Source organism: Neoarius graeffei, chromosome 11, assembly GCF_027579695.1.
Source record: "Neoarius graeffei isolate fNeoGra1 chromosome 11, fNeoGra1.pri, whole genome shotgun sequence".
NCBI lineage: Eukaryota > Metazoa > Chordata > Actinopteri > Siluriformes > Ariidae > Neoarius > Neoarius graeffei.
In genome coordinates this window covers 83,222,685-83,249,708 of record NC_083579.1, presented here as the reverse complement: position 1 = coordinate 83,249,708, position 27,024 = coordinate 83,222,685, and positions in this window count along the sequence as shown.

The window sequence follows — 27,024 nt, the reverse complement described above, 5'->3', positions numbered from 1 at the left end:
GGACAGCTGGGACAACACTACTTTTTCAAGTACTTTGGAAATAAATGGGAGTTTAGAGATGGGCCTATAGTTGTTCAAGCATTTGGGATCAAGGTTGTGTTTCTTGAGTAAAGGTTGGACAATTGCATGTTTGAGGCAGGCTGGGACAGAACCAAATGTCAGACAAGAGTTAATAATGAGTTGTAGGGAGGGGCCAACAACATCAAAGGCTTCCTTTAAAATGGGACATGGAACCTCATCACCTGGGGATGAGGTGGTTTTCATATGGAGGACAATGTCCTTTAAGTCGACCAGGGAGACAGGGTTAAAGTGACAGAAAGTAGCTATAGGGTGTGGGGGTATGTGAGGAGATGGATCAGGAGGAGGGAACAGAGCTCTGATGTTCTCAATTTTCTCAATAAAAAAATGTAGGAAGTTCTCGCAGATATCTGAATTTATAATGGGGGCTGGAGAAAGAGGTGGGTTCAAACTTAAACTGAACTGAAACTGAACTTCATGGTAGAGTTTATTGTGTTAAACAAAATTTTAGGTCTATTGGAATGCCGGTTAATGATATCTGAAAAATATCTGGCTCTGGCTTCTTTGGCAGCTGCCTGAAAGGATGATGAAGCAGATTTGAAGATTTGAAAGTAGCCAGTCTTTCTTCCATCTCCTTTCAGCTCTGCGACAGGCCTGCCTGAGTGAGCGAGTATGGTCATCGAGCCTCACTTTAGGTTTAAAATTGGGATATTTATATCTGAGAGGGGCCACTAAATCCAAGATCTCTGAGCAGGATGAGTTAAATAAAACAATTAAATCATCAGAACTACATGAGGCATCAGCAGCTGCAGTCATAGCTGAGGCAACATCTTTACTTAAACAGTCCGTGAACTGGGCTATAGCCTGTGGGTTTAAACGACTGAAATAATGTCCAGGGGCTTTGACTATCTGAACAGGATGAGCAATGTTGATGTTAAAGACGGGCTTATGATCAGAAAAAGTAGCATCGGCAACTGAGATGTTCTCAACAGAAAAACCATAAGAAAGGACAAGGTCCAGAGTATGACCCAGTATATGGGTGGCTTGGTCAATGTGTTGGGTGAGCCCAAACGCATCCAATACGTCGCACAACTTCTTGACCATGGGCTTATCCGGACAGCATACGTGGATATTAAAATCGCCCAGCAACAGCAGACGATCATACATCGACACACAATCAGACAAAAAAGATAAATTCTGCAATAAAATCTTTATCTGGCTTGGGAGGTCTATAAATCAATACACACAACAGTGGATTGCGTTTTGATTCCACAGTAACGCATTGGAGTTCAAAGGTGGAAAAAGTTCTCATGGAAAGCGGCTGGATTTTTAAAACATTATTATAAAAAAGAGCTACTCCACCACCACGTCCGGAGCGCCTTGGGGTGCTAATGAATGAGCAGTTTGTAGGGCACAGTTCACCAAAGGCAGAGGACTCACCAACTCCGGCAGAAATCCAGGTCTCAGTTAAAAATAATAAATCCAGATCATGACGGAAGAAAAGGTCATTCAGTATGAATGTCTTATTTAACACTGATCTGCTGTTGACAAGCGCCACTTTTGCCTGTGTGTGTGTCGCGACCTGCACACAATGAGAGAATTCCAACAGTCGAATGTTATCCGGGTTTACCCCACCGCTGCAAATGCGGGGTCACAGTTGGATGGGAATGACGGGTACCGAGGGAAGCCGTAGGACAATGGGTACATGGCAGGAGTAGTTCAGGTCCCAGGATCGCTGTGTCGGGAAGAAATCAACCCAACTTGTGTGGAGTAAGCGGCGACAGCGGGAGCCTGACCATGGCTGTGAAACAGCGAGACGGGCCCAGGCCTTGACCTTCACTCGGAGACCTCCACGTTTACCCCGCTGCTTCTGACGTTTCTTGCAGTGAGCAGAGCAGCAGGGGAGCTGGAGAACGCACTCCACAGGCAGGTGAGAGAATGTCGGATGGTGTCTGAAACTGACAGCAGGATTTCCACTCGTGTACTGCTCGAAACAGTCCTTGATATGCAGCAGAGACTGGCGATCATAAGTATGAAAAGCCTCGGAGCGTTCACAGAGCAGCAGAAAAATTAGCAGAGAGAGACACAACAAACGAACAGGTAGGAGCTCATGGAGCAGACGGCAGGCCGACAAACACACTGGTGCCATCTTGCTGTCATTGTGACCAACCTCCTTCTAAAATGTGAGCGTATGAATGTCAGTGCACGTTTTTTGTCTTTATCGTCATTACTAACAAGTTCGGACTATCGTTACTATTTACTGCAACAATTACAATGACTTACCGCGGTATGTTGGGCCTTCTATTTCTCATCACTTTCTTCTGTCACCTACTGAGTGGATTATGTGACCACCAAGGGCCTTTCCAATATGGCCGCGATTTCCTGCTGCTTCTACGGGACAACAACCCTGGCAGTGTGGATCCCTCATCCACCTTCCCTGTGGAGATCATCCGTCCAGTATACATCAGCGGTAGCCAGGGCTGGGGTCCCAGGCCATTGAGGGAGAGGGGGAGATGGGGTAGTGTGCGCCAGAGACTGAAGAGGCAAGGTCACCGCCGGATTCCTCTGCCCACTGTCATCTTAGCCAATGTCCAGTCACTTCACAACAAGATTGACGAGCTCCAGGCAAACGTCAAGTTTTCACATGAGTATAAGAACGCTTGTCTCCTAGCCTTGACTGAGACATGGCTCAAAGATCATGACCCCCAGTCCGATTTGGGGATCGACAGCTTTGAGGAGCCTGTTCGCTTGGACAGAGATCCCTCGGTCACAGGTAAATCACTGGGGGGAGGCTTATGTCTCTATGTTAATAAGAACTGGTGCAGCATGGTGATAATCAGAGAGTCACTATGTACCCCCGACATTGAATTGTTGTCTGTGTCCCTTCGTCCATTTTATTTACCAAGGGAATTTCCACAGTTATTTGTAACACTTGTCTACATTCACCTGAAAGCTAATGCAGAGTTAGCAACCCAGGTTATAGTCAAGGTGCTGCAGTGGCTACAAGGGATTTCCCCGGATGCGCCGGTCCTTGTCATGGACGATTTTAACCATTGTAAACCAGGGAAGTCCCTGTGTAATTTTTACCAGTATGTGACTTGTCCGACTCGCCCTGGAAAATGTCTGGACCTCTGTTACGGTTCTGTGAAGGGTGCTTACAAGTCCTTGCGCAGAGCCCCACTTGGTTTGTCGGATCACAGCGCCATGTATTTACTTCCGTCCTATAAACCAGTCCTGAAGGAACACAAGCCAGTGAAACGTTTGGTTCCGGTTTGGTCAGAGGAATCAATCCAAAGTCTACAGGACTGCTACAGCTGTACAGACTGGGCCTTGTTTAAGGAGGTCTGTACTGATCTAGATGATCTCACAGAGACTGTGTCAGCACATGTAATCTTCTGTGAGGACTTGGTTATTCCACTCAAACAGGTTTCTTTCTTTCCGAACAACAAACCATGGATTTCAAAATCAGTTCAAAACTTAATAAATCAGCATAACATTTGTTTTTATCAGGGGGACACTACTAAGTATAGAGAGCTACAAAAACAAGTTAAGAAAGAACTTAAGCTTGACAAGTGTAGCTATAGAGTGGAGAACCTGCTTTGCGCCGGTCGCTCCCGCCCTGCATGGGAAGGGGTGAAATCCATGATGGGTATGAAAACCAAAAAATGTCTTATTTCCCATGGCAACATGTCTGACCATGAACTTTCAAATGAACTGAATGTTTTTTATAACCGTTTTAATACACACAACTTTGCAGTGGAACAATCCCATTTTAAGGCTGTGACAGCGGACCAAAATCCCGTCCACATTGAGGAGGGTATGGTCCGGAGACTTTTCCAGGGTGTGAAGGAGAGGAAAAGTCCAGGACCTGATGGTATCAGTGACCGCTTACTCAAGAATCGTGCAGATCAGTTGTCTGATATTTTTTGCTATATTTTTAGACGCTCCCTCCATCTCAATAAGGTCCCTTGCTCATGGAAAGATTCCATTATTGTCCCTGTCCCTAAAAACAGAGCTCCAAAACAGCTGAATGACTACAGGCCCATTGCCCTTACATCCCTTGTTATGAAGTCATTTGAGAAGATAGTTAAGAATGCACTATTATCCACTGTGAAAACCGGATTGGGCCCATTGCAATTCGCCTATAGGCCAGGTAGAGGGGTGGACGATGCCATATGCACTTTACTGAACTTGGTGCTCTCGCACCTTGAGGCAGCTAACACCTTTGCATGTCTTTTTATTGATTTTTCCTCTGCTTTTAACTGTATCCAGCCACATATTTTAGCTAATAGGTTAAAGAACACACATAACATTGACCCTGGTCTTATTTCTTGGTTGATGGATTTTTAACCGCCAGATCCCAACGTGTCAGGGTCAACGATGTTTTATCTGATGCTCTGCTCTCCTCCACTGGTTCACCGCAGGGTTGTATTCTCTCCCCCCTTTTATTTGTTTTATACACAAATTTGTGTCAAAGCCAGCACACAGGACGACATATTTTAAAGTTTGCTGACAACTCTGTTATTGTGTCTCTTTTAAAGTCAGATGATCCTGATTATGGCTCAGTGGTGTCTGATTTTATTAACTGGTGCAAGTCGTCCTTTTTAGACATAAACGTCAGCAAAACTAAAGAAATGATCATTGATTTTAGAAAAAACAAATGTCATCTCCCCTGTATATATTAGTGATCAGGTAGTTGAAGTTGTGGAGGAGTATAAATACTTGGGTACCATAATCGACTACAGATTTACTTTTGACAAACATGTGGACACTGTATGCAAGAAAGCTCACCAACGTATGCATTTTTATCTTAAACTGAGGAATTTTAACATGGATGGCAGTTTTATGAGAATGTTTTACAGTTGTTTTATTGAATCTGTTCTTACTTTTTATCTGCTGGTTTGGGTTGCTGACACAGAAAAACAAGAACCGTATTTTTAACATCAGTCTCTGTAGCAAAATTGCCAATACTCCCCTGAACAAGATCTCCACTCTCCATAAAATCAGGTCACTCGAAAAAGCACAGGCAATTTTAGCTGACCCCAGTCACCCCCTGTTCTCAGAGTTCTCCCTTTTACCATCCAGACGCAGATTTCTTTTAAAAGGTTGTAGAACCAACAGATTCAAAAACTCATTTTTACCTGCTGTAACCGTCCTTTTAAAACACTTCTTGATGAATGTTTTTATTGTTCTAATTATTTATGGTTGGTTTATGTCTCAATTGTGACTGTATTTATTGTTGGTGCGTGTTTTTTCTGCTGGCTGCAAAGTTAATTGCCCTCAGGGGACATTAAAAATACCTTGAACCTTTCACCACCATGTCCATGAATGGATATTTGTAGTCACAGGTAGCTTGAATATTTAAGGTCAAGGTCAACTTTATTATCAAATCAAGTTTATTTGTACAGCGCTTTTAACAATAAACATTGTCGCAAAGCAGCTTTACAGAATTTGAATGACTTAAAACATGAGCTAATTTTATCCCTAATCTATCCCCAATGAGCAAGCCTGTGGCGACAGTGGCAAGGAAAAACTCCCTCAGACGACATGAGGAAGAAACCTCGAGAGGAACCAGACTCAAAAGGGAACCCATCCTCATTTGGGCAACAACAGACAGCCTGACTATAATATTAACAGTTTTAACAGGTATAACCCTCAACTGTCCTCATGGGGCCGTCCTTCACAGGAGTGGGGCGATAAAACTCCGACCAGACACAGGGCACCAGGATGGATCAAGCAGGTCCGAGGGGCAGAAGAGGCCAGCATCTCAATCCCAGGATCAACATGTAACTCAGAGGGACAGATGGGGGGGGGGGAGAGAAAGAAAACATGTTGTTAGGTATGCCCTAAAAATGACAAGTATTAAATCTGTGTGGTAGGCTCGCAGAGACGAGAGTCTTTACATCAGGCATGACACACAATGGCATGTTAATATGGTAAAAAAAATATATCATGACCTGCTCTGGCTGGATGCTTGATTGGGTGATGGGAGCACACTCCTCAGCAATGATGAGATGCAGATGGGACCCTTAGGCCTGGCCAAGACAATTCAGTTACATTTCACCGGGTCTGGGACATGCGACAGAATGTCTGACGGCCGATTCCCTGCAGGCTACGATAGCCAGTCGAGGTCCCCACCGTCTCCACCAAAAGATTTCCTGTTGACTCCATGTAACTCAGAGTGACAGATTTGGAGTGGGGGGGGAGAGAAAGAAAACACAGGTGGTTAGGTATGCCCAATGTCACCTGAATAAGTAGGAACAGTATACATATTGCACCGAGTACAAGCAGGGACTCCGGCAACTAACCATGACAGCATAACTAAAAGGAGAGAGCCAGAAGGTAACACAGGCATGAGGGAGCCCCGGGACATAAAGCAGCCAGCCACTGCACTGTCAACAAACTCAAGTGAGCAAGCGAGTGGGGACTGACAGCATCCATACATCCCAGTTTACCAAAAAACACTATGTCTGAGGACCCTCCAGATCTACTCCTTTACCTCATAAACACCATTAACAAAAGGCTTGACTAAACAGATATGTTTTCAGCCTAGACTTAAATGCTGAGACTGTGTCTGATTCCCGAACATTACTTGGAAGGCTGTTCCATAACAGTGGGGCTTTGTAAGAAAAGGCTCTGCCCCCTGATGTAGCCTTCACTATACGAGGTACCAGCAGATAGCCTGCACCTTTTGATCTAAGTAGGCGTGGCGGGTCATAGAGGAGCAGAAGTTCACTCAGGTACTGTGGTGCGAGACCATTTAGTGCTTTAAAGGTCAATAGTAGTATTTTATAATCAATACGAAATTTGATTGGGAGCCAATGCAGTGTGGATAAGACAGGCGTGATGTGGTCATATTTTCTAGTTCTAGTAAGGACTCTTGCTGCGGCATTTTGAACTAACTGGAGCTTGTTTATGCACTTATTGGAACATCCAGACAGTAAGGCATTACAATAATCCAACCTGGAGGTAACGAAAGCATGGACTAGTTTTTCTGCATCATGCAATGACATTAAATTTCTTATCTTTGCAATATTTCTGAGATGAAAGAAAGCTATCCGGGTGATGTTATCAATGTGAGTTTCGAATGAAAGACTGGGGTCAATAATCATTCCGAGGTCTTTTACTGCTGCACGTGAAGAAACAGAAAGGCCATCCAGAGTTACTGTGTAATCAGAAAACTTACTTCTAGCTGTATGTGGTCCTAGCACAAGTACTTCAGTCTTGTCAGAGTTAAGCAGAAGGAAATTTATAAGCATCCAGTGTCTAATGTCCTTAACACATTCCTCAATTTTATTAAGCTGGTGTCTCTCATCAGGTTTTGCAGAGACATACAACTGTGTGTCATCAGCATAACAGTGGAAACTAATACAATGTTTACGAATAATATCGCCCAGAGGTAACATATATAGAGAAAAAAGCAGTGGACCCAAGACAGAACCTTGTGGAACACCAAACTTTACCTCGGTACGTCTAGAAATATCACCATTTATATCAATATACTGATAACGATCAGTTAGATAAGACCTGAGCCAGGAGAGGGCCATTCCCTTAACTCCCACAACATTTTCTAGTCTATCCAGAAGAATGGAATGATCAATGGTATCAAATGCTGCACTAAGGTCAAGCAACACAAGTAGCGAGACACAGCCCTGATCAGACGCCAACAGTAGGTCGTTTACTACTTTAACCAGTGCTGTCTCTGTGCTATGATGAGGTCTAAATCCTGACTGATACATTTCATGGATGTTATTCCTATGTAAATATGAGCATAACTGCTGTGCCACAGCTTTTTCAAGGATCTTGGAGATAAAGGGGAGGTTTGATATTGGCCGATAATTGGACAGCTGACAGGGATCAAGGTCAGGTTTTTTAATCAGGGGTTTGATAACTGCTAGTTTAAAGGATTTGGGTACATAGCCAATCATAAGAGAAGAATTTATTATTTTTAGAAGCGGTTCAATTACTCCAGGCATTATCTGTTTGAATAGATGTGTCGGTAAGGGATCTAGTACGCAAGTTGAGGCTTTTGATGTAGAGATTAATGAAAGTAATTCAGTTTCTTTTAGGGGAGTAAAACATTCTAACTGATGATCTGATACAGTTATATTGTTAACTACAAGGTCACTTTCATTGTCTAACCTTAAATTAGTAGTTTGAATTTTTTGTTGGATATTCTCAATTTTGTCATTAAAAAAATTCATGAAGTCGTTGCTACTCCATACTGCAGGTGTGCATGTGTTGATAGTGGACTTATTCCTGGTTAATTTTGCGACAGTATTAAATAGGAATCTAGAATTATTTTTATCTTCTATTAGGGAGGAGAAATATGTTGATCTCGCAGCACTAAGAGCTTTTCTATACTTCAGGAAGCTCTCCTTCCACGCCAATTTGAACACTACCAATTTTGTTTGACGCCATTTACGTTCCAATTTTCGAGTGGTCTGTTTTAAAGTGCGAGTGTCATCATTATACCAGGGTGCTAATTTTTTGTCTCTGACCATTTTCCTTTTTAGAGGAGCTACATTATCTAAAGTATGGCGGAATGTTGACTCTAAGCATTCAGTTGCCTGATCGAGTTCTGCAGGGGCTGACAGTGACCCAATCAAAGTTGACAGCTCTGGGAGATCATTTATAAAGCTCTGTGCAGTAGTTGACGTGAAAGTACGTTTAATACAGTAGCGTGGTGAGGTGCATATATTATTACTCAGACATATTTTGAATGAGATGAGACAATGATCTGAGAACTTCAGACTGTGGAAGTATGACTATATTGTCTACGTTTAATCTGAATGTTAGTATTAGATCGAGGGTGTGACCACCATTATGGGTCGGTCCTATGACATTCTGCTTAATCCCGACTGAATCTAAGATGGACACAAACGCTGTTTTTAAAGGGTCTTCTGGGTTATCAAAGTGAATATTAAAATCTCCGACAACTAAAGCTTTGTCTAAGGAAATAACCAAATCTGAGATAAAATCTGCAAATTCAGAAAGAAACTCAGAATATGGCCCCGGGGGCCTGTAAATAATAAGCAATGGAATTAACTGGGTAGACTTATTTTTCGAGGCTACATACATTATATGAGTATGAAGAACTTCAAATGTATTAAATTTATAACCAGGTTTGTGTGTTACACCTAGATAATCGTTATAAATAACCGCGACGCCTCCTCCTCTGCCAGTTAGACGAGGCTGGTGTATATAACTGTATCCAGGAGGACTCGCTTCATTTAATGCTATATATTCATTTGGCTTAATCCATGTTTCTGTTAAACACAGTACATTAAACTCCTGATCAGTAATGAATTCATTAACCATTAGCGCTTTAGATGTAAGAGATCTAATATTTAATAGCCCCACCTTTAGATCAAAGGTGCTGGCAGCAGCTGTACAGTCAGTCTGATCTAATTTTATATTGATTAGGTTACTGGAACAAACTCTCTGAAAATTTCTACCTTTTTGTTGAGCTCGGGGAACAGACACAGTCTCGATGTAGTGGGCCCTGAGTGACGACTCTGTGCAGCTAGCAGACAGTCGGTTTAGCCTGTTCGTCTGCTCCCTGGCCTTGGCTCTGGATTGTCAGAAATTAACTAGGCCTGTTCTGAGACTATGACCTATGCTGCAGGAAATGAGAGCAGCACCTTCCCGAGTGGGATGGATACTGTCCCGCCCTAACAGGCCAGCAGTGCCCTCAAAATTAGCCCAATTATCTATAAAGCCCACACTGTTTTCAGAGCACCACCTGGACAGCCAGCAGTTCAGCGACCATAACCTGCTGTAAGCTACATCGCCACGCCGCATTGGGATGGGGCCAGAGCATACTACAGCATCGGACATCACCTTCGCTAATTTAAACACCTCTACAAAGTTACTCTTAGTAACCTCAGACTGACGAAGGCGTATATCATTAGCTCCTGCGTGGATAACTATCTTTGAGAACCTGTGCTTGCCTAGGACCCTAAGATTACCTGCTATGTCCGGCGCCCTGGCTCCCGGTATACACCTGACTAAAGCTGCTGGTGCCCCTAAAGGCTGAGCTAATTTCACGTGCCGTATGATAGAGTCCCCTATAACCAGAGCTCTTTCAGGTTTCTCAGTGGGTGCATCACTAAGGAGAGCAAACCTGTTCGACACGTGACGTGGAGAGGAGTGGTGCTCCCGTGGGCGAGCCTCTGCGGTAGCTTTGGCTCTACGCTTATGCCGCCAAGCCGTCACCCATTCACCCCGCTGTAAGGGCTCTAATGCCGGAGTTGGGGGATTGCTAACTCCACCTAGGGCGTCCAGACTTTCCCTAACAGAAACTACACTGTTCTCACGCTCACTAACCTGCTCTAAAGCCTGGACACGCGCTTCTAGCACTGAAATCTTCTCCGTCAGAGAGCTAACTAATCTGCACTTATCACAAGTAAAGCTAATAGAGCTATCGCTAGTGACGGAGGAAGAATGACTAAACATCCTGCACTCAGCACACTGAACAGGCTGAAGGTGTGCCATGATGAAAAGATTCACGTACCTTAAATGAAGTTCTGTTGATATTAAAGCAGCATGATCTGTTGATCCCCTCCTAGAACTGCCACCTTATTGTGGTGGAGGGGTTTGTGTGCTTGAATGATCCTAGGAGCTATGTTGTCGGGGGCATTATGCCCCTGTTAGGGTTTCCCAAGGCAGACAGGTCCTAGGTGACAGGCCAGACCAAGAGCAGTTCACCAAAAAACCCCTATGGAGAAAAAATCCAGGACCGTGACGTCGCCCGGTAGGACGCAGCCGGGGCCCCACCCTGGAGCCAGGCCCGGGGTTGGGGCTCGTATGCGAGCGCTTGGTGGCTGGGCCTTTGCCCATGGGGCCCGGCCGGGCTCAGCCCGAAGAGGTGACGTGGGCCCGACCTCCTGTGGGTTCACCACCCACAGAGGTAGCAGTAGGGGTTTGGTGCAGTGTGGATTGGGTGGCAGTCGAAGGCAGGGGCCTCGACGACCTGATCCCCGGACACAGCGGCTGGCTGTTGGGACATGGAATGTCACTTCACTGGGGGGGAAGGAGCCTGAGCTTGTGCGGGAGGTTGAGAGGTACCGGCTAGAGATAGTCGGGCTCACCTCCACGCACAGCTTGGGCTCTGGAACCCAGCTCCTCGAGAGGGGCTGGACTTTCCACTTCTCTGGAGTCGCCCGTGGTGAGCGGCGGCGGGCTGGTGTGGGCTTCCTTATAGCTCCCCAGCTCAGCCGCCATGTGTTGGAGTTTACCCCAGTGAACGAGAGGGTCGCCTCTCTGCGCCTTCGGATTGGGGAGAGGGCTCTTGCTGTTGTTTGTGCCTACGGGCCAAATAGCAGTATAGAGTATCCAGCCTTCTTGGAGTCCCTGGGAGAGGTACTGAGGGGTGCTCAGACTGGGGACTCCATTGTGCTACTGGGGGACTTCAATGCTCACGTGGCCAATGACAGTGACACCTGGAGGGGCGTGGTTGGGAGGAACGGCCTCCCCGATCTGAACCCGAGTGGTGTTTTGTTATTGGACTTCTGTGCTAGTCACAGTTTGTCCATAACGAACACCATGTTCGAGCATAGGGGTGTCCATAAGTGCACGTGGCACCAGGACACCTTAGGTCGGAGGTCGATGATCGACTTTGTAGTCGTGTCATCTGATCTCCGACCCTATGTCTTGGACACTCGGGTGAAGAGAGGGGCTGAGTTGTCAACTGATCACCACCTGGTGGTGAGTTGGATCCGCTGGCGGAGGAGGAAGCTGGACAGACCTGGCAGGCCCAAACGTATGGTGAGGGTCTGCTGGGAACGTCTGGCCGAGCACTCTGTTGGGGAGGTCTTTAACTCCCACCTCCGGGAGAGCTTTTCCCAGCTTCCGAGGGAGGCGGGGGACATTGAGTCTGAGTGGACCATGTTCTCTACCTCCATTGTGGATGCAGCTGTTCGGAGCTGTGGCCGCAAGGTCTCCGGTGCCTGTCGTGGCGGCAATCCCCGAACCCGGTGGTGGACACCGGAAGTAAGGGATGCCGTCAAGCTGAAGAAGGAGTCCTATCGGGCCATGTTGACCTCCAGGACTCCTGAGGCAGCCGACGGGTATCGGCAGGCCAGGCGTGCTGCAGCTCGGGCAGTTGCGGAGGCAAAAACTCGGAACTGGGAGGAGTTCGGGGAGGCCATGGAGAAGGACTATCGGTCGGCCTCGAAGAAATTCTGGCAAACCGTCCGGCGCCTCAGGAGGGGGAAGCAGTACTCTGCCAACACTGTTTACAGTACGGGTGGGGAGCTGTTGACCTCGACTGGGGACATTGTCGGGCGGTGGAAGGAATACTTTGAGGATCTCCTCAATCCCACCGTCATGTCTTCCACTGAGGAGACTGAGGCTGATGACTCAGAGGTGGACTCGTCCATTACCCAAGCCGAAGTCACTGAGGTGGTTTGCAAGCTCCTCGGTGGCAAGGCACCGGGGGTGGATGAGATCCGCCCTGAGTATCTCAAGTCTCTGGATGTTGTGGGGCTGTCTTGGTTGACACGCCTCTACAACATCGCGTGGCGGTCGGGGACAGTGCCTCTGGAGTGGCAGACTGGGGTGGTGGTCCCTCTTTTTAAGAAAGGGGACCGGAGAGTGTGCTCCAATTATAGGGGAATCACACTTCTCAGCCTCCCAGGGAAAGTTTACTCCAGGGTACTGGAGAGGAGAATTCGACCAATAGTCGAACCTCGGATCCAGGAGGAACAATGCGGTTTTCATCCTGGTCGCGGAACACTGGACCAGCTCTATACCCTTCATAGGGTGCTCGAGGGTTCATGGGAGTTTGCCCAACCAGTCCACATGTGCTTTGTGGATCTGGAGAAGGCATTCGACCGTGTCCCCCGTGGTATTCTGTGGGGGGTGCTTCGGGAGTATGGGGTTCGGGGCTCTTTGCTAAGGGCTGTCCGGTCCCTGTACGAACGGAGCAGGAGTCTGGTTCGCATTGCCGGCAGTAAGTCAGACCTGTTCCCAGTGCATGTTGGACTCCGTCAGGGCTGCCCTTTGTCACCGGTTCTGTTCATAATTTTTATGGACAGAATTTCTAGGCGCAGCCAGGGGCCGGAAGGAATCCTGTTTGGGAACCACAGGATTTCATCTCTGCTTTTTGCGGATGATGATGTCCTGTTGGCTTCTTCAAACCAGGACCTTCAGCATGCACTGGGGCGGTTTGCAGTCGAGTGTGAAGCGGCTGGGATGAGAATCAGCACCTCCAAGTCCGAGGCCATGGTTCTCGACCGGAAAAGGGTGGCTTGCCCTCTCCAGGTTGGTGGAGAAGTCCTGCCTCAAGTGGAGGAGTTTAAGTATCTCGGGATCTTGTTCACGAGTGAGGGAAGGATGGAGCATGAGATCGACAGGCGGATCGGTGCAGCCTCCGCCGTGATGCGGTCGCTTTACCGGTCCATCGTGGTGAAGAAGGAGCTGAGCCAAAAGGCGAAGCTCTCAATTTACCGGTCGATCTACGTTCCGACTTTCACCTATGGTCATGAGCTTTGGGTAATGACAGAAAGAACAAGATCGCGGATACAAGCGGCTGAAATGAGTTTCCTTCGCAGGGTGGCTGGGCGCTCCCTTAGAGATAGGGTGAGAAGCACAGTCACTCGGGAGGAGCTCGGAGTAGAGCCGCTGCTCCTCCACATCGAGAGGAACCAGCTGAGGTGGCTCGGGCATCTTTTTCAGATGCCTCCTGGACGCCTCCCTGGGGAGGTGTTCCAGGCATGTCCCCCCGGGAGGAGGCCCCGGGGAAGACCCAGGACACGCTGGAGGGACTATGTCTCTCGGCTGGCCTGGGAACGCCTCGGTGTTCTTCCCGAGGAGCTGGCCGAGGTGTCTGGGGAAAGGGCAGTTTGGGCTTCCATGCTTAGACTGCTGCCTCCGCGACCCGGTCCTGGATAAGCGGAAGAAGATGAGACGAGACGAGATCTGTTGATCTGTTGATATTAAGATCTGTTGATATTAAAGTGCCATGATGAAAAGATTCACGTACCTTAAATGAAGATCTGTTGATATTATCCCCAGGGGGAAACTCAAGTGGTCCATATTGCACATCTCCTCAAAACATACCAAAGACATATAGACAGACAGACAATAGACAAACCACATTAAAATAAATCTATGATAAAAAGTATGAATGTAAGATAAAAACGAGATAAAAACTGTGCGCTACAGGGTCATTCCATGTCAAGTCACACAAATGCCCAAAACCTCCCCAGTGACACCTCTTCAATTTGCCTTATTTTTATTTTCTTAGTGCCTTATGATGTCAAATGAAAGAATCCAAAATTTTAGCTTCCTAGCTCAAAAGTTTTTTGAGTTATGGCCCTTCAAAGTTTGGGTGCCATGCCCACTTTTGGGGTCCGGGAATTGCACACTTAATTTGCAAGCATTTTTGGAGGCCCATATTTTTTATTTCGATTACGTTCATTATGTCTATATTAAATATAGTTAGGTTTTTTTTTCTTTTTTATCAGACATCTAGTTTTTGGGTTTGTTTACCTGACATGTTTCGACGTACGACTGTCGTCTTCCTCAGAGTGTCACCGGATGTTAATTGGTGATGCATCTTTTATCAGCTGATGTTTCTGAAGGAAGGAAGAAGGAAGGTTTCGCTATGGGAGACCCACTATCAGCCATCATGTGCGGCTTTTTCATGGAAGATCTGGAGCAGAAAGCACTCACTACAATACCAGCAGAATACAGGCCAACACTCTGGAAATGTTACGTGGATGACATACTAGAAAAAGTGAAGAGGGGACACACTCAACAACTCACCGACCATCTCAACACCATAGACAATACCAGCAATATAAAATTCACGCATGAAGAAGAAACGGAGCAGTCAATAGCATTTTTGGACTTAAAAATACATCACACAGAAGACGGGGACATCAAAATAAAAGTACACAGAAAACCCACACACACCGACCAATATTTAAACTGGACTTCCGAGCACCCCATAATGCACAAAATATCAGTAGTCAGAACATTACATGAACGCACAGCAATAATTACAGATCCACAGGACAAAGAACAGGAGAAACAACATATACAACACGCACTGAAGGCATGTCAATATCCACAATGGGCAATATCAAAAGGGGCGGAACAGGTTAAGAACAACAAAACACAGAAGAAAGAGAAAAAACAAACCAACAAACAAGAACACGGGAGTAGTTGCATTACCATACATTAGGGGAATACCGTAAAATACCAAATAATAGCCCGGGCGATTATTTGTCTCAATCACGTAAGAGACCCGGCGCGTATTAGAGACTAGGCGGCTATTTGGAACAGGCGATTAATTCCTTCTTCACAAATACCTTCCCCAAAATCTACCTCAAAACGGGGAAAAAATCATTCTCAGATAGGCCTACTTTTAACCAGTATAACTTACAGTTTGTTTAGAGTTAGATTACAGATAGCACGATGCCGACTTCGGGGAATTTTGAAGACGCAGAATGCATCTTCGCATGGCACAGTCGGGGTGGATAAAGGATAAATCACACACCTTTTCCTGTTAATGACTAGTTAAGCGCATGCTTTACAAAATAATCAAGAAACCACACCATTGTCTGTGCGCAGCACTGTGATTTAATTACTCTGCAAAGTTATGGTCACTTGCTATCACCCTCACCCATGCAGCCTCCACCCTTTGCGCTTCGCGATGTCTGTCAATCTGAAATTGCATGGAGGGCGCGACGTTGAAGCAACATAATTAGGGTGCGAAGTGTCAAACCAAAGGGTTTTTTCTTATGCTGAAAAATAAGTGACCTGCAGTGGCTACATACTGTCATCTTGCATCACGTTTCTCTCCAAGACGTCTCCCTATTTGGCCGATATGAGCCTATTCCCCGAGTGAGTTGGTACGGTGGCTCGACCCCGTAGAAAACTTCAAGTTCAGATGAAAGTTAGTTGAATAGGTTACTGACTTGTAGGCCTACATGTTGCCTGCCTGACGCGTGCTTCTGCCCAACTTGCACGACAGATTACTTGTTGAAAAGGCCCCTTGGATTAGATTGGCCGCGAGCAGACTGAAATGCATGTTAGAACGCTCTCACCTTTTTTGTAAAGCGTCTTCCAGATCCGAATGGGTAAGGGCAAGTGAAATGGTATAAGGTCTTTAATAAAACTCAGTGTGTGCTTTGACGCATGCATTCGGCAATTTAGGTCGTTTAACAGAAGCAGCAGTCCAACCTTGGAAACCCGCAGTCCTCAATGTCACCACACACGCTGGCTTTCGTTGGGTATACCCAAAGGGGTATTCTTCATTCGATGATGTAAATGATATCCCACACACCCATGTCAAACGTAATTGGCTAAGACATCTGTCAAAAGTTACGGAGTTGCATTCCTCAAGAAATATTACGGTAGACCAAGATTATAACATTGAAATGACATGTTTATTATCACGTAACAAAATGTTGTAAACGGTATTATAGAAATATTCATTCATTCATTCATTCATTCATTCATATTGTTTCGGTAGAAAACTATGCAATGCAAAATCGTTTAAACACCAGAAAACCAGAAAAGTGCTGGGCCTCAAGATTCTAGATAGAACGTTCGGACGCTTTTTTTTTTTTTTTTAGACCCCGGCGAGTATTCGGAACCGGCCTTTATTTGTCACAACACACGCGTACACCCGGCCGTTAAAGGGAACTCGGCGGTTAATTGGAACTCGGCTATTATTTGGTATTTTACGGTAACTGAACGCATTCAAAGAGCAATGAGGAAACACAACATTAACACACCTGTCAAACCATACACAACACTCCGTCAGATCCTGGTTCATCCCAAAGACAGAATACATCCGGACAACAGATGCAACACCATATATGAGATTCCATGTCAATTATGCAATAAAACTTACATTGGGGAGACAGGAAGGAGTTTCAACACAAGAAAAAATGAACATAAGAAAGAGTGTGAAAAGGAGACAGCTACAAGACAAACCCGAACAATAAAAGAAAAGGCACAACAGGAAAATTATAAGTCAGCTATAACAGATCACTGCAAAAGGGAAAATCATATTATGGACTGGGGGAATGCCAGAGTCATCCGCACAGAAGATAACAAACATCAGCGCTGGATCAGGGAGGCCATGGAGATCCGTAAGCGAAGCCCGAAGACCATCAACCGGGATGAGGGAGCATACATGCTCTCCCACACCTGGAGTGCCATCTTGCAGGGGACGAACAGACAGTAGAAGGCGTGACCGACCTGTCAATCCAGACAGGAAGGCCACGCCTTCAGAAACATCAGCTGATAAAAGATGCGTCACCAATTAACATCGGGTGACACTCTGAGGAAGACGACAGTCGTACGTCGAAACATGTCAGGTAAACAAACCCAAAAACTAGATGTCTGATAAAAAAGAAAAAAAAAACTGGCCCATATTTTTTGTTCTAAGGGGGATATAGACCTGTAAATTGCTATATCTATGTATTCTGGCCCTGTCTATCAGATTCTGCACCTAAAAATAGCACAAGTTTACTAACTTTAGAGATATTAACCCCTTAAAAGTGGATTTTTTTAATGACAATTTTTTTGACATTTCAGGGGTCCATATCTTGGAAAGTTTTTATGTTGATGGGGTTTCAACTGATTTATCATCATATTTGGGAACTCTACTGTGTACTTAGAGAGTTTCAGGGCACTCAGAGCTTTGGTGGGGGTACAGGAGGGCCCCAAATATGGCTTTGGGACAAATTACCATTTGGTACGCCCTGGTTCAGGCCATTAGTTGGCCATGTGGGCACATGATGACTGGAATGAACCTTTAACCCTATCAACAGACACCTTTTATCAAACTTTTAAGCCAATAAAAACTTTGATTATCCAACTCCTTCAATATAAACTAAGCGTTTGTATATGGTACTATTTTTGCATATTTTCTGAAAAATCCTAAGTCCGGAAAGTAGGTCAACTGTTGTTTTGACTGCCTATTCATGTTTAAGGTAGTAAAAGCACACCCATATAGTGATTTTAATCTATGGGAAGATTATTTATACCCAATACCCCATTAGTTATATTGACAATTACAAGGGATAAACCCTTTCCCGGCTGTTTCACGATGCTGTTTTTTTTTTTTTTTACATTTTACACCTTTCCCTGTATCCAACCAAACTCTGACCACTATACACTTAATAGTTAAACGCATCTTTTAAACAGGAAAGGGAAAGATGCAAACAAGGGGATGATCCCAAGAAAAACATCCTGGTTGCTTTACTACATTTGTTCTGACATCCGATCTGGAAGTTAAACCTAGACTCATCAGGTTTTTTTTTTTTCAAGAAAAGGGGAAGGGGCCCCTAGCCACTCATGTGGGGAAAATTTAGGGCCCCTTCCCCTTTTCTTGAAAAACAAAACAAAACCTGATGAGTCTCTAGGTTTAACTTCCAGATGAGATGTCAGAACAAATGTAGTAAAGCAACCAGGATGTTTTTCTTGGGATCATCCCCTTGTTTGCATCTTTCCCTTTCCTGTTTGAAAGACGCATTTAACTATTAAGTGTATAGTGGTCAGAGTTTGGTTGGATACAGGGAAAGGTGTCAAATGTAAAAAAAAAAAAAAAAACCAGCATCGTGAAACAGCCGGGAAAGGGCTTATCCCTTGTAATTGTCAATATAACTAATGGGGTATTGGGTATAAATAATCTTCCCATAGATTAAAATCACTATATGGGTGTGCTTTTACTACCTTAAACATGAATAAGCAGTCAAAACAACAGTTGACCTACTTTCCGGACTTAGGATTTTTCAGAAAATATGCAAAAATAGTACCATATGCAAATGCTTAGTTTATATTGAAGGAGTTGGATAATCAAAGTTTTTATTGGCTTAAAAGTTTGATAAAAGATGTCTGTTGATAGGGTTAAAGGTTCATTCCAGTCATCATGTGCCCACATGGCCAACTAATGGCCTGAAGTAGGGCGTACCAAATGGTACTTTTGTCCCGAAGCCATATTTGGGGCCCTCCTGTACCCCCACCAAAGCTCTGAGTGCCCTGAAACTCTCTAAGTACACAGTAGAGTTCCCAAATATGATGATAAATCAGTTGAAACCCCATCAACATAAAAACTTTCCAAGATATGGACCCCTGAAATGTAAAAAAAAAAATGTCATTAAAAAAATCCATTTTTAAGGGGTTAATATCTCTAAAGTTAGTAAACTTGTGCTATTTTTAGGTGCAGAATCAGATAGACAGGGTCAGAATACATAGATATAGCAATTTACAGGTCTATATTCCCCTTAGAACAAAAGATATGGGCCTCCAAAAATGCTTGCAAATCAAGTGTACAATTCCCGGACCCCAAAAGTGGGTGTGGCACCCAAACTTTGAAGGGCCAAAATTCAAAAACCATTCGAGCTAGGAAGCTAAAATTTTGGATTCTTTCATTTGACATCATAAGGCACTAATAAAATAAATATCAGGCAAATTGAAGAGGTGTCACTGGGGAGGGTGTGTGAATTGACATGGAATGACCCTACATAAAATAAATAAAATTCATAAAAGGAAATTTGTACAGATGAGTGAACTAAAGTGCAACAGATGCTTTTGGTTTGTTATTGTGTAGTCTTATTGCTGTGGGTACAAATGATTTGTGGTACCTCGCTGTCCTGATTGGCCTCTGCAGAAATCTGTTATTAGACCTGGTGCTTCTTAAAAACTTTGGAAACAGAGGATGTGTTGGGTCAGTTAAAATTTGATCCATCTTTCTTAAAATAAGCTCATTGTACAGCTCAACTGCAGATGTCTGGTCCACACCAATAACCCGGCTGGCTGATTTAATGATACGCTGCAATTTTTTTGTGGTCCTGTATGTGCATATTTCCATAGACGTAGATTAGCCCAAATGATAATACTCTGTAAAAGTGATTTATAAAACAATTGGAGAATACTGCAGTCTAATCTAAAATCTTTGAGTTTCCTAAGAAAGAACATCCTCTGTTGTAGCTTCTTACATTTGGTCTGTGCACACTGGTTAAAACACAATCTATCGTCTATCTCTATTCCCAAATACTTGTAAGATGAGACCCGTTCTATCTGTTTGCCATTAATCTTGGATGGGGAGATAAGTATTCCTTTTTTTGCTAAAATCTATCACCATTTCCTTTGTCTTTTTAACATTGACCAATAAAAAGTTGTCTGTACACCACCTAATAAAACCCTGAACCTCCCTTTCAAAACCTTCAACGGATAAGGTGTCAGAATGTAGGAAGTCCACCAGTGCTGTATCGTCGGCGTACTTAAAAAGGGCATGAGCTGGGGAGGATGCCTGGCAGTCATTGGTGTACAGTGTGTATAAAATTGGTGAGAGAACGCAACCTTGCGGTGCTCCAGTATTAATTGTTTTCAGTGAGGAGATGTGGGAGTTAAATCTTACTTGCTGACTGTGTTCAGTTAAAAAAGCATTAATCCACAGTATGAGTCTGGGATTTACTCCTAGGTGTAGAAGCTTTCTCACCATCAAATGTGGTTGTATTGTGTTAAAAGCACTGCTAAAATCAATAAAAACAATTTTTACCAGACTCCTTGGGTGTTCAAGATGCTCATACACGTTGTTGGTCAAGGTAAGGAGCGCATCTTCGACCCCCCTCTTGGCACGGTAAGCAAACTGATTGGGGTCTAGAGAATGTGATACCTCAGAGAGAAGTTGGTTTAGAACGATTTTTTCAAAACACTTCATTACAGTGGATGTGAGTGCAACAGGGCGCAAGCCATTAAGTTCCCTGGGTCTGTTGTTTTTAGGCACTGGCACTATTAACGATCGTTTCCAAAGACTGGGGACCACACCAATGTCAAGGGACCATTGGAAGAGCCTTTGGAAGGGCTGTGCCAGCTCATTTGCACACATTTTTAAGGTTCCGTTGCTGATACCATCAGGCCCAGTAGCCTTACGTGGGTTTGTGCATCTAAAAAAGGATTTTACCTCATCAACAGAAATGTCCATACTTGCACCCTCAATACCCCTCACTTCCATACTAATCAAATGCTGCTCTGTTTTAAAATCATGTGTGTCAAACCTACAATAAGAATCATTTAACTCATTGGCCATGTCGAGCTCATTGTCTACTGCCATCAGATGGTTCTTAGGCTTGTAACCTGTAATTGTCTGTACCCCCCGCCATGCTCTTCTAGGGTCACTGTTGAAAAAAACCTTCAAGTTTGTGTTTATACGTGGATTTACAGTCTTTAATCAGGTTTTTGATCTTTTTCTGTACATTTTTTTTTTGTCTTCTGTAGTTCCACCCGATTTAAATAGACTCTTCTTCTGATTGAGAAGTTGCTTTAATTCCGTAGTCACCCAGGGTTTATTGTTGGGGAACATTTTAATAGTCTTTTTGGGTATGATTGTGTCCTCGCAGAATTGTATATATCCAGCAATGGCAAACGCCGCATCGTTGACGTCATCTGTTATTACATTCCAATCCGTGCTCGCAAAGCAATCCTGAAGTGCGCCAGTCGCGGTAGCAGTCCAGCATTTAACGTCCACGCGCCTGAACCTGGGCACATAGGCAGGGCTTAATTTAATCATATTATGGTCCGAGTTCCCTAGACCGGGTAGTGCTTTAGAGTAAAAGGCATCCGATATGTTACCATAACAGTGGTCAAGGCAGGCTTTATCGCGAGTGGGACAAGTGACATATTGCTGGTACGTGGGTAAAAGTTCCTTTAGACTGCAAAGGTTGAAGTCTCCCATTATGAAATTAGCCACATCAGGAGCCTCTGTCTCTGCCTGTGACACCAGTTCATGAAGCAGAGTGGCAGCAGCCTGTGTGTCGGCTGAGGGCGCAATATACACAAGAAAAAGTCTGATTTGGTGTATTTCCCGAGGCAAGTGATAGGGCCTTAGGCACAGCAAAAGCAATTCAATGTCCTTTGTGCAAACTTTGTGCTTCATTGTTGTGTGCAGGGTAACAGTACTTATTGTTCACAAACACACACGCCCCCACCTCTCTTTTTCCCAGAGTTTTGATTGCGGTCCATTCTCACCAGCGTGAAGCCCTCCAGGTCAACTGATGAGTCGGGATCCGTGTCCGTGAGCCAGCTCTCGGTCAAGCAGATGAGGCAGGACTGCCGGTAGTCCGAAAGGTATTGGCTGCTGGCTTGCAGCTCATCCACCTTGTTCCTTTTTTTTTTGTAATTCACATTTTTTTATTTTTTCCAAACATATACATAAGGACAATTACAACACCCAAACACAACATAGCCGCACAGCAGATCCCCCCTTCTTCCCCTCCCCCAGCACACATCACAATGCACAGTACCTTAGGTCAGTTAGTATTGTACCTCATTTCTCACTGATCCTCCCCTTTAATATATGTAAGGAAACTATCCCACATAGCAGAAAACTTTGACACAGAGTCTTTCACTTTAGCAAACATTAGTTCGTAAGAGGCTGTACTTGTCATGAGCTCGATCCAGTCCTTATAGCAAGGTGCACTTGTACTTTTCCATTTCCTTAAAATAACTTTGGCTGTAGTAAGGAAGCCTGCAAGAATTAATCCAAACTGTGCCTTTGTAAGATCAGCCGTTAGCACCGTTCGATCGCCGAGCAAGCAGAGCCGAGGTGAACCCGGCAAGGGCTGCTCCAACCACTCTTCCATAGTCCCAATCACTTGAGTCCATAAGGGAGAGACAAGTGGACAGTCCCACATGAGGTGTAGAAAAGTACCCCTAGAATTCTTACATTTCCAACATTCATCGCTATTGATTAGACCAAGTCGCTTAAGCCTAACAGGCGTCCAGTAGTATTTATGAATTATTTTGTAATGTACAAATCTTGTCTTAACATCTCTCACTGACCAACCCATGTTATGCACAATATCATCCCAAACACCTTGTTCCAATTCAAGACCTAAATCTTTTTGCCATATTAACCTCAGATTTTCATTTTTACCATACAGAGCATTAGCAGCCATGTTATAAAAAACAGAAGATGACTGCCCACACCTTGGAAACTTAAGGAAACTTTGCAGGACATTCTCATCCTGTCTTGTATTATAACCCATAGACAATACAGAACTTCGTAACTGAAGATATTTCCAAAAATCCCCCTTGTCATTTACATTATACCTGTCTTTGAGCCCTTGAAATGAAACAAACACTCCCTCCTCAAAAAGATCAGCAATAGTGGTAATACCCTTATCGTGCCATGTCTTCCAGAACACTGGTCTCTTCCCTATTTTAATTGCAGGATTGTCCCATATAGATGAGTAAGCCTGTTTGTAAGGACTCACTCCCAGCAATTTATGGACTTATGTCCAGACATACCTGGAATGTTGAAATATGGGATTGACTTCTTGGGCATCTAGTAGTTTTTGAGACAAAGCATCTATGTATCTAAATGGAAAGGTCAGAGACCTCTCAATTTCTAACCATCCCAATTTTAAGTCACTCTGTGTCCAGTGCTCACACAGTCTGAACACTTCAAAGGAGATACTATACAGCTCCACATTTGGCAAAGCCAGTCCACCCTTTCTCCTAGTAGTAAATAATTTATTTAAACTAATCCTAGGCTTCTTTCCCTCCCACAAATACTCTTTAACCATATCATTATATTGCCTTATCAACGAATCAGGAATAGTCAGAGGCATCATCATGGAAACATAGTTGACCTTTGAAGAGACCATCATTTTAACTGTATTTATTTTACCCCACAAAGATAAATGTAACACTTTCCACCTATCAAAGCTGGTCTTAATATTCTGAAGAATTGGATTCACATTAATTTGTACCAATGTTTGGAAATCCATGGTCAACCTTATGCCCAGATATTTCATTCCTGATGGTATCCAAGTGAATGCAAACGCCCCAATATCTGCCTTTGAGCAACTACTGGACACCGGCATTACTTCAGATTTTTGCCAATTGATTTTATAGCCTGAAATTCTTGAGAAATTCTCAATAATATCCATAACCCCTGGAATAGAGGAGGCTGGATCTGACAACATCAGTAAGATGTCATCAGCATATAGAAACATCTTATGCATTTGCCCCCCTGCCAACACTCCCTTAACTTTTGAATCAGCTCTTATAGCGATTGCCAACGGTTCCACAAATAAGGTAAATAACAATGGGGATAATGGGTCCCCCTGCCTTGTGCCTCTTCCTAAATTAAAGAAAGGGGACATGATGCCATTCGTTAGAACAGCTGCCCGTGGTGCTGAATACAAAACCTTAACCCATTTGATAAATCCCTTCCCAAAACCAAAGGCCTGCAGTGTGTGTATCAAATACCCCCACTCTACTCTATCAAACGCCTTCATAGCATCCAGAGAAAAAGCAGCCACAGGAACATTCTCATCACGATTTATCCACATAAGATGTAATAGGCGCCTAAGGTTAGCTGCAGAAGATCTACCCTTAACAAAACCAACCTGATCTCCATTAATGATTGTTGGTAAGACTTTCTCCAGTCTCATTGCCAATACCTTCGACAGAATTTTACAATCTACGTTCTCCAAGCTAATCGGCCTATAGCTACTTGGTGCATATGGGTCCTTATCTTTCTTCAGTAGAACAGTTATTACTGCGTCATTAAAGGTGGGAGGGAGTTTTCCCTCCTCAAATGCTTCTGTGAAAACCATTGTTAAAATGGGAGCCAATGTGTCAATATTGACCTTGTAGTATTCAGCCGTAAAACCATCAAGACCCGGTGACTTTCCAGATTTCATTGACAGAATGGCAGCTCTAACCTCTAATTCGTCTACAGGGGCATCCATCATATGCACTTGTGTTGGCGACACAACAGGGATCTCTATATTTGAAAAAAAATCTGTATACCTATCCTTATCAACAGGGATTTCTGATCTGTATAAGTCTTCATAGAAATTCTTAAATAACCCATTAATTTCTGCATTCTCTGTCAGCACCTCCCCTCTATCATTATTAATAGCTGGTATTAAGAGGCTAGCATCCTTCCTCTTCAGTTGTGAGGCCAACAATTTACTTGCCTTCTCACCACTCTCATAGAAGCTGGTCTTCAATCTGAAAAGGGCATATTCTGCCTTCTTATTGTAAATTTCATTTAGCTGAAATTTCAAGTTACATATTTCTTTAAATCGATGTTCACTATAAGATTGTGACAACATGGTTTCCTTACTTTTGATCTGGGATTCTAATTCCTTAATCTTCAAATAAGACATTCTTTTTAAATAACTTGACTTTGAGATAAAATGGCCCCTCATAAACGCTTTTGAAGCTTCCCATACACTTGAGATCTTCTCTGTTGAATCTACATTTTGCTCAAAAAAGCTCTTAAGGTGGGTGTCCATAAATGCCTTAAGTGTGGGATCCTGAAGAAATGACGCATTTAGTCACCACCGACCTCCACTTGGCTTACTTGATTTCAGCTCTAATATCAACTCTACTGGAGCATGATCAGACAAAGCTATTGCTCCAATCTTGCACTCAGCTACAACCTCAGTCATTTTTCTTGAAACCAAGAAATAGTCTATCCTTGAGTATGATTTATGCACATGGGAGAAAAAAGTATATTCTTTTTCTCTAGGATTGACCACCCTCCAGATATCTATCAGGCCATGGTCTTTCATCATCAGTTGTATAGCTAACCTATCTCTTGGCACAGATTTATGATATGTAGTTCGATCTATATAGGCATCCTGTACTTGATTAAAGTCACCAGCCATCACTATCTGAGCCTCTTCAAGTTCCCCAACACTCTTATTAGCCATATGAAAAAAGTCGCTATCATCTTTGTTTGGAGCATACACATTACAAATATTCATCTTCACTCCATCAATGGCAGCATGAATACAAATCATCCTACCCTCCTCATCTTTCTTCTGATTGAGCATTACTAAGTTTAATTTTTTGTGCACCAATATTGCCACCCCATTCTTCTTACTACTGTACGAACTGTGAAATACCTGTCCTACCCAATCACGTTTAAGCTTCTCTGCTTCTTTACCCTCCATATGAGTCTCTTGAATTAAAGCAATATCTGCTTGGTGAGACTTCAGATAGCTTAACCACTTCTTTCTTTTTATAGGATTCTGGGAACCATTTATATTCCATGTTATAATTTTAATCATTTTAGCCATTTGGTAATAATACATTGAACATTTGAAGGTGTGCCCACAGAGGGGAATACCCACCCACAATCCCAGCTGTGCAGACTACAATAAACAGAAGAAAGAAAAAAAAAAAAAACCACACACACACAAAGCAACCCTAACACCCCCCACCCACATCTCCCAATACTTCTTTTTGCAAAAAAGAAATATCCCCACCCATACATGGTCCGTAAGGCGCAACAGCCAGATACCTCCAGACTCCACAAAACCCCCTTTCTGAATACTTGTTAGCAATAATTAACACGCCAACATTTCTTACTACAACTCCAAATTAGCCTCAACCTTTCTCTTGACAGCTATTACAAAACCACGCTGCCATTAGGCTATAGCTGTTTACATGAACATATAGGTAATCAAATGAAAAACTAAGGACCACTTTAGACCTCTGTGGGTCTATCAAATAGGCTACTCACAGTCATCTGGTTTAGCAAACCTATGCGCCCGCCCAAGTCCAAGGAATGAACACCAATTAAAATCCAAGGCTCATTAGCCCAGGACAAAAACAGAAATATATTGTAATCCTCAAACTTTGGCTCCGCGCAGTCCGCTTCCAGAAGAAAACAAGCGACATTTGCCACCGCATCTCCTAGCCCTGTTCAGCGTCGTCCACAGTTGCCAGCGCTCGTGCGTCACTCAAAAGCTCCAGTGCTTCACGTGGGTCTGTGAAGCTCACCTTTTCCCCTTTCCATGTAAAACGAAGGGTTGCAGGGAACGCCAGTGTGAAACGAATATTCATCTCGTGTAATTTCCTCCTTACTTCAGTAAACTGCTTTCTTTTGGCCGACACGTCCTTGGTCATGTCAGGAAAGACAGAAATGTTGGAATCGTCCCAATGTATCCCTTCACCTATGCTAGCCTTTGTTTTCACCGCCGTCATGACACGTTCCTTCTCCAGAAAACTCTG